The 9,048-nt window shown below is 44.4% G+C and overlaps 1 protein-coding gene across 3 annotated transcripts in view; it reads right to left on the bottom strand.

Annotated features, from left to right (window-relative positions):
- The window catches only part of BRD3 (bromodomain containing 3), a 52,886-nt gene extending 44,147 nt beyond the window's left edge, over positions 1–8,739 (bottom strand). The window contains exons 1-2 of one of the 3 annotated variants that reach the window (XM_085325299.1): positions 7,878–8,739; positions 6,786–6,935 (exon numbers count right to left, since the gene is read on the bottom strand). The gene's annotated coding sequence lies outside the window, so the exon portion shown is untranslated. Of the gene's footprint in view, positions 1–6,785; positions 6,936–7,796 lie in introns of all 3 variants that reach the window. The other 2 variants (XM_085325298.1, XM_085325297.1) reach the window with 2 other exon arrangements.
- Positions 8,740–9,048: the final 309 nt, after the last annotated feature.

The following is a 9,048-nucleotide window of genomic DNA, read 5'->3' as shown; positions in this document are numbered from 1 at the left end:
GGGAGCGCGGATCCCCCCGGGCGCTGCGCGGGGGTAAAAGCCCGGGCGGGCACCCGCACGCTCGCGGGGACCGCGCTGCAGGCTTAAATCCGAGCGACTGGAACTGGTTTATTTTTTTTCCTCCTTAAAAATCATGGTTTGCATTGGGTAACGCACGCTCGTATTTATTACGCAACTGCTAATACCAGCCACAAAAATAGAACCCGGCCAGCGCCAGCCCTAACGGTAAGTCACAAAATGCATCCGAAGAACCCCAAACCTGGTGTCGTCTGCACTCGTTAGCGCCTTTCGTAATACCGCATCTGTTGCCCAAAGCAATCTAACACATGCAATAAAAGCAGAACGTGAATTCTGCAAACACCACACCAGCATCAACACAAACACCGTTAAAAGCACAAACACTGGCAAATCAAAAAGAGCAACTGCCTATATCCTGGAGCAAAGCCACAAATGCAAACACTAGAAAGAAAAGTTTGAAAAGAATATATTGTTATAACACAAAATATGGTTTAATTGCTACAGGACAAAAAAAACCCAACCATTTGAAAACAAATTAATCCAGGGGAAAACATTGAGTGCCAACATAAAATAAGTAGTTATGGAATTTCTCTATAGATTCATATGCCAGCAGAGGCTGCCATGCCATGCTGCTTGTTACACAAACAGTCAGGCAGTGATGCCAATTAATAAGATGGTTTATTGTAGCCATAAGGTGGAGGCATTTTCACTGTAAGACCTTATTTCCAGAAGATTAATTTTTGAGAAATGCAACCAATGGGACTGAAATTTCCAAATCTGTCATAATCCTCAAGATTTTTTTTTTTTTTTGCACAAGTTAGAGGAGAATGATTTGGAAAATTCTTTTTAGTCACTTTTGCTGTTTTCTCAGGATGAAACCAAAGTTGTGTGTATGCAAAAAAAAAAAAAAAAAAAAAAAAAAAAGCAGAGTTTGATCCTCCTGTCAGCCCCAATTCACTGCAAGAAGCAGGCCTCGTGAGGTCTCAGAAACTGTATCACACAAGAGGCACGCAATAGCCATCCTAACAGTAAGGAGTACTGAGTTACGTGTAGAGTGCGCAAGGGATAGCGTAGCAGTAGGGCTGCTCTCCTTGCTCCAGGACCTCACGTAACACGCAGGAGAGGAAGCCTCCACACTTCAGAACTTTGTAAAACAGACCAGACACCTGCTCAAGATAAAATTGATTCTATAAGCAATCACCTTATCTCCTTGTGTCCCTATCAATAAAAGGAACTATACACCCTGACCCACTTATCCTACAAGGACATTAAGGGGAAAAAATAAAGGACCATTTCAACATCAGGTTGGTAATAGAAGGCACTACAAAAACTGCTACCCAAAAGCAGTCTCCAACTACACCTGTTACATCCTTATCTCACACAGGGAGGTGTGAGATARTTTCACCCCAAATTGTTATGTTTATTATGCATCAAGCTGAGCAGGCAAAGGAAATTGTGTGGGAAACTGTCTCCTGACATTTCACCTGCATCAGCTTTCAACCTGGAACATACAACTCACACACCTACCTGTAGGTCTACAAACTTGTGCTTGAAGAAGTCAGCTGCACCTTATAAGGCAGAGGAAGGCAAACATATTCCAGGGAACCTTAAGGCCTTCTTTATGCAAGGGAGCAAGTTTAGATAACAGCCAACAGGCATAGACTRACTCAGTTTGATTAAGTTCCATACAAATATAGCTGAAATCAAGGCAAAGTTATTCAAACAAAGTATCCAGCCCCACAAAAAAAGCACTTAGACTAAGGAAATGGATACAATCATTAACGAGTTTCTGAACTGATACTGCTGAACAAATTTTACGGACAGGCTCTAACAGTCCCATTACTCTCAGATACCTAATGTCCAGCTTCAAAAAAAAAAAAACTCAAGACTATAGCAACAGCTTTTTACTTCCTCCTCCCTAAGCTCAGAGGAGTACCCTACATTTGCCCAAAGCCTTATGATTAGCCTCTGTAGTCCCTTAAGTTGTACCCCCAGTTACCAATTAGTACCTTGTTAACTAACACCTGCCGCTTATTTACTCCTTGTCATTGCACTGCTTTTAACCCTTAAAGCACACTGGTATGTAATCCTTCTAGGCAGCTTTGTGCATACGGTTTAATAAAATCAACCTATTTGTGCATAAATAGAGTGTTTTTTAGGGCTGGTCAACATTGCCACTTACTGTTTCTCTGCTTCAGTGCCAAGGGTAGGACTTGAGTGTTTTTGAAAACATGGGCGGATGGAAGTGGAAAAGGAAGATATGTTTCTGCATGGATYTGGTAAGTTTTGTGGGAATTGACTGCGTTCAGTGCTTTGCATGACAGGATTTAATAGTTTTAACAGCAGTCAGGGACTGTGGGAAACACTAACCTGAAGCACCAGATCTCCCGGGGCTACTTTTACCAGAGCTCCTAACCGGAAGCTTTTGACACTTCACCTCACCATTCAATGTCTGTTTCACTATCAGAATCATAGCTTCCATCAAGGGAGATACTTGTTAGTATTTGTATTTGGAGATTACAAAGGGATTACAACCGGAGAAAGCTGCTGAAGTGGTTTGAATACTGCATCTGCAACACATTTAGTGATCCATCTCTGGGCATGAGCTTTGACATCCTCAGGCACACTGTACATTTACTTGCATATGAAAGGTTGCTGCAAGCTCCACCATCTCAAGACTGGCAAATTTGGTCATTCTGACTGTTTTGTCAGCCATCAGCCGCCATGGACTCCATAAGACCTCATGCATAAGGGGACTCATGGGAGATCCTATTAGCAGCAGCTGTCACCTCTATAGTAGATGTTAGATACTAGAAAAAGAGAGTTTATTCAGTAACAATCATGCTTGTGATGAAATAGTGCCCTAATAGAAGATTGCTTAAGAGTATGTTTAAGTGACTGCTATTATTTGAGTGACTCAGGTAATCCCAGTGGCAGAGAGTAGGGTGTTAAACACAAGGGGATAAATACTATCATTGCAACAGAGACTCATCTTTACTCACATGATTTCCCTCACTGTAGTAGCAGAGTTTACTCAACTGAGTAAGGGTTATTTAGTAAAATAAGGATGACAGGACTAGGGCAGAGGTTTGAAACAATAATTACAGTTTGTTCTCCTGTAGCACCTTTCATCTGTGGAATTCACAACAATGCAATAATCCTTCTAACAGCTTTCATAGGTAAGGAAATATTATGAGCCCTGGTTTTTCAGCTGAGAAAGAGAATATGATGATGCAAAGAATCATGGGAAGAGGCAGAACTTGGACTCGGCTCTTCCGATTCATATTTTGTAGTTCAGAGCATTTTGCCATACCAGCTGGTGAGGTCAGCTTGGCTACACACTGTTGGGAATGTTTTAGTGCCTGCAGGACCTTTGTCTGTTCAGTGTTCACTCTTCATCTGGACAGGGGGGTGTAGAGCCCCCAGATAGGGAACCTGTGAACCAGCATGTCTACAGGCCCCAAAAGGCATGGCACTGTAGGGATCAATAGGAAGGCAGGAAAGAATTGAGCTATCCAAGACCCTTAGGATCTTTTAAGTTTTCATCTATAACTGACAGTGTTGAACACAGGCACAGTGGTTACCCTGAATGAGGTGGCTTTATACTGATCTCATGGGATAAAGGATGCCTGATACATCCTGTGTTGCTAATGGTGGGGCCTCCCAGTATTCACCTGAGATCTATGCTTTAGGCATTAGGAGAGTCACCGGGTATTTCATCAAGAGTAGATCAAATTTTCTGCCTACTGCTGAGGAAGGGCAAGAAGAATCATCTTCCTGCCCATAAAGYACAGCCTGTGATATTTAAACTTAGAGACCTTCTGCTAGCTAAACACTGTACAGGACCTGTATACATCTATAGAAATCTGAATATATTTCAGTGAAGATCAGTAGTATGTGTGTGTGCATGTGTGTGCACTCATATTCCCAACTCATACATCTGCTGAATTTTCTCATCTAAACTTTTGCTGAAAAAAAATTCATCAACTTAAGGCAAATGGACAAAATATAATTTAAATAGAAATCTTGCAAACATTGGGAGGCATGTTTATTGGTAGMTCAGCTACCAGGCTGCTGTGTAATATTAAGTAAATTGCTCTACCACACTTTCCCTCTTCCCCTTCATCTTACCAGTTCAAATTGCAAAGAACTGTCTCTCACTGTTGTTGTACAGAGCCTGGCACTTTGGGGTTCTGCTGGGAGCTGGAACATTTAGATGTCACGGTGATCCAGCTAATCCTAAGACGGAAGAAATGTTAGTGCATGAAGGAGACTGTACAGAAGATGTTTTTTCTACGCTTAACTTGTCTAGAGTTTCCAACAGGTCTCCTTTCTGAAGGTTTCCATTGAAGAGTTACTCTGTACACTTCACATGGCTGTGGCAAGTGATGCRCCTATGCTGGGCAAGGTGAATACCAATGTCAATCTTTTACAGTAATGTAGGTAATCATTCACCTTGCAAGGGTTCATTTGGAGATCAGGAATTTATGAGGAAGGTGTAGCCAGGAGGTTTGAAAGACATCTTAATTTAAAGAAAAGACTTGTGTCATGCTAGAACTTCCCAGCTCTTAATCTTGTCCTCCTGAGRTGCTCCAGGGCCATCTCTCCCTTGTGCTCAGCTCTGAGCACTTCGTTATTCAGTTCTACTCTACTCAGTGCAGGTGATGGACTAACRCAGGTGATGGTTTTGCAAACCCAAACTGCTGGGCTTGGAACTTCTACCTACAAATGGCCGAGTCATTTGGCATGGACCCAGCACACCATGCTGCTCTGGCTCACGCTTAAGTAACTTCTGAAATTCAGTCCTCTAGTACATATGCAGGAATTGGATCTATAAACTCCCCGTCTCATTGATTTTTTTCTATAGAAAGCTTTTTCTGCCTAACATATTACAATTGTTTTCCTGCTGGAGAAGACAGAGGTTGCTTAGAATGGAGGAGCACAAGATTGTGGAGGTCAATTTTGCATCTCTAGAACTAWTTTTCTTGGCTTTTTAATTTGTCTTGAAGTGATACGGCTTTTCTGTGCTTTGATACACTGTTTTTCCTGTGAAATTCCATGGAGCAGCTTGGGCACTGGTCATGCCATGGGCTTGCCTGGTACAAGGAATCATCAACCTTGATTATCTAAATGCTGTCCTGGAGATAGCTAATATTCAATGGATGGCCTGGAATAGATTTTTGTAACATCCTTCCACACTGGCAGTTCTTAAGCTGGAAAAACAGAGATAAATAGTTTCCCCTGCAAAGAAGAGGAAGGGTGTGAAGAGCCCTCAAAATATTCTACCTGATCTTGGTGTCTCTTATCAGGATGTAGCAAGAATTKTTAGCTGGAGGACCTGGAGGCTGGGATGCACTGGATCAAGGTATATTTATATGTATGGAAGGAAGCAGAGCAAAGGCCCGAAGTGCTGTGAGAGAAGATAAAGAGACTTGCCAAAGGAGTATGAGAAGTGAGGAGAAACTACTCACTCAATATGGTTATGTAGCTTTCGCCACAGTAAATATGCTTGTCTGGAAATTAGCTGTGTCTAAATGGTTTTGTTATACATTCAGTGTGGCGTGGAGATGCAGCACCTGCTGTTAACGCAGTGGTTTGCACAGGTAAACAAGCTTTTGAATAGTGTGTGCTAYTGAGTTGGCAGTTTAAACTGATGGACACCAGAACATGCTAGGTTTCAGTAGACCAAATCCCTAACAGATTCCTGTGTATTTTCTTCCTTTTCACCCTGCCCTCTTACAAAGACTRGAGAGAATGGTAAAGAGGTGCTCTAATCTAACAATAGCAGTTTTAAACTTTCTGTTCCTAAATRACAATGAGTTATAATAATACTCAGATTTTGTTAAATCTGTCTCAGGAATATGAGCTAATTGTATCGAACTGTCCATTCATTGGCATCGCAGCCACTTGCACCAGCCAAGAATGAAGTTCCTGATTCACAGAGGTGCTGAGAACCTGCTGCTCCAGTTGAAGTGGCTGGGGGAGGCAGGCTGTCATCACGTCTAGCAGTCAGACCATGTTTGATTCAGTCTAGCGCTCTTAAATTAGCAGCCTTTTTGCATTAACTTGGCTGTGACTTGCATTGGGGGGAATCTGTATAGAATTATATATTACAGCACTGTGCTGGACCCTAATCCTGCATGAAGCCCTAGCTTCTCTTACACAAACACAGATTGCTTCGTAACAGGAATTTACTGAGATGGAGCTCTATATATGCCAGGTTCAATGATCTTATTTTGAAAGAAGTTCAACTTCCATAAGCCCCTGTGCCTAGGGTAAGGGTATGTACACATCCCTCCCTAGGCAAAATGTATCAAATCCTACCTACTTTCCACTGGGGTGAGATTTCCTAGTCTTCAATGAACAAATGTTGGCACTGGTGCAAGCAAGGTTCATACTGTAGTGGGGGAGGTAGACATGCCAGCCTGAAAAACATTTAGTGTTTGTTTTAAATCCCAGGAGAAACATATGAATGTGATGTATGTGAGATTTAGAAAAAAAACAGCAGCGTATTAGCAACCACACAGAAACAGCTACACGTCAGGGATCAGTTGCTCTTTAAAAGTATAAAAGATGCAGCAGATCTCTCTGATTTCTTGTTCCTTCTGTTTCTTCAACAGCGTGTAACACATTGTAAGTCTGTTCTGCGCTTTCCCTGTTTGTTAGGAGTGGCCCAAGCAAATAAAAAACCTAACTGAGATTGCTAATCATGCCAAAGCTTCAACATGGTCTAATACAGCCTGTAAGCTTAGTATCTTATTACTTACTGTCACAAATGTAAGCATGTGCTTGTTTGTAGCCGACAAATCTAAAAAGCAGATCCAGCATGTACTAAGGTTAGCAGGAACATTTCCTCAAACATTAACGTCYTTTGGATCAGATCTGCAGGACTGGATAGATTCTGGTCTCAGTGGAACCTGTGACAAAATTTATTACATTAGCAACAGCAGGATGCCTGACCCCAGCTCAGTTCCTGACTCTTAAAGCAACCCAAAGGGATCCCAGCAGCACTGAAAGCAGTCACTTTCATCTAATCTAAGCCACTCATGGAAAGACTTTTCTGTCCCTTTCATCATTATGGGAAGTTGCTCCCCTCCAAAAAAACCCTCAGACAGGTGTCTTTTCCAGTGTACTTGGCAGGTCACCAAGTTCAGGCTATTTTGAACCAAATGGAATGAAAGATTTTGCAAGAGAGCAGCCTGCCAAGCCCCGCTCTTTCACAGAGAGGGAATTTGGACAGATAGCACATCCTGCCGATTACAGCTGTGGCAGCACAGCTTGGGGAGCAAGAAGGATCCTCACGGATGACTCATAACCAACAAGTTAAGCTTCATCCCAAGACAACGGGCTGTCCTTCGGATCCCATGATCCACTCCTGTTATTCAGTCTCAATGAAATGCCCTCGCTTGCTAAGTTGTCTTTCTCTGAGTAAGCCATGCTGTCAGCATGTGTGCAAATACTTAGCGAAACAGTGCTTAAAATTGTTCATTTCTTTTTTTTTTTTCAATCCAGGATTCAGAACTGGAGTTGTTTAGAATCATCATTACAATGTTACTGATATTAYAATTTTTGAGTTCCAGAGATATATTTCTCAGTATAGATAAAGATATATACACATRTATAAAACATTAGGCAAGGACTTCTGAAGCAGGCGGTGGCACAATACAAACTTTAACCACTATGAAAGAAACAAAACACCATATTCCTMTCACAAGAAAGCTGAATAAATAAATAGCACTATCATGCTGATTTGTGTACTCTCTCGTGCCTTCTCTCACCTTCCCCCCGGCCCTCTTTTTTTCCAAACAACAAAACTTTAATCCAAATCCATCTGGAAGAAGAACTGCCAGATACTCAGCTTGATTCGTTTCCTAATGCGGTTCTGGGGACAGAGCAGCTCCTCTAGCTCTTGTTCTCCCTCCCTGTGTTTGGATGGCAGGTTAATTCTGCAGACTTCTGCTCTGGGTTTCCAGACGGRAGGAGACGGGCCGTGGCTTCGCTGCACCGCAGGTTTTTTTTTGGCTTTTTCCTTTCTCAACCGCCRCTAGAATTTTTGGAGCCCAAAGATCTTCCTGTGTTAAAGGGCCAGTAAGTGACACGTGTCCCTTGCTTTTTTTCCCTGTTAACTGAAGGCAGACCGTACTGTGTCCTGCACCACCCGCAGCTGTGGTTCAGGGAAAAAAAAAAAAGAAAACAGTGTTCTCCCCAAAAATGCTTAAACAGGCATTTAAGTAGGTTGTTTGGCCTTAGTGAATCAAAGTTATATATGCTTTTTTGAGTCAGGGCCCTTGTACGCCGAGAGCTGGCTGAGATATACTCCCACCCAGTCAAACATCGTGGTACTAAGCGGCTCACACGCCAGCTTTACACATTGTATACATTARCGTCCAGCCTCACGCATCAGCATCCGCGCTGGTTCTTATCCGCAGTACCGGAGCACGCGTTCAACGCGCCCAGCGCGATCCTTCCCGTGCGGGAAAGCCGTGCGGGGGCCGGAGGGGGTCCGGATCCCGCGGAGGGCTGCGCGCCCTGTGACACGAGTGAGCGTCGGGGGGTACGGCCCCTCGGCCTGGGCGAGCAGAGGGTGGGCCGCCAGGGCCGCTCACGCCATCCCTTCCTTCTCCGCGGAGCCCAGCGGCACCCTCGGTTTTCGGCCGCCCCGCCGGGGCCCCCTGCGCGCCGTGCAGGCCTCGGCCGCCAGCGCCCTTCGAAGCCGGCTCCCCGCAGGGCCGCCACCGTGCTGCGGCTGCAGCTTGCAGGYCTCTTCCTTGGCGGAGGGAGGGCAGGGCACGTCCTTCCCTCTCTGCAGCCTCTGCAGTTCAACCCTAGAGAAGAAAAAGGCGAGCGCAGGGGCGGGAAAGGGGGAAAGGGCGAAGCAAAGGAGGCGCCGGCCCCTTTAAGGCGCTGCCCCCCCCCGTTGATGCTTTTTGACTCTTCGGCCTTGCCGTAGCGCTCCCGGGAGAGAGCGGCATTGTGCAGCCTTTGGCCCGGACCGCGCATGCGCCATCCCACATTCCCCCGCCTGGCGGC

This window comes from Rhea americana, unplaced genomic scaffold (genome assembly GCF_003343005.1).
Source record: "Rhea americana isolate MKP2758 unplaced genomic scaffold, rheAme1 scaffold_97, whole genome shotgun sequence".
In the NCBI taxonomy this organism is placed as follows: Eukaryota; Metazoa; Chordata; class Aves; order Rheiformes; family Rheidae; genus Rhea; species Rhea americana.
This window is presented reverse-complemented; position numbering and strand designations above follow the sequence as displayed.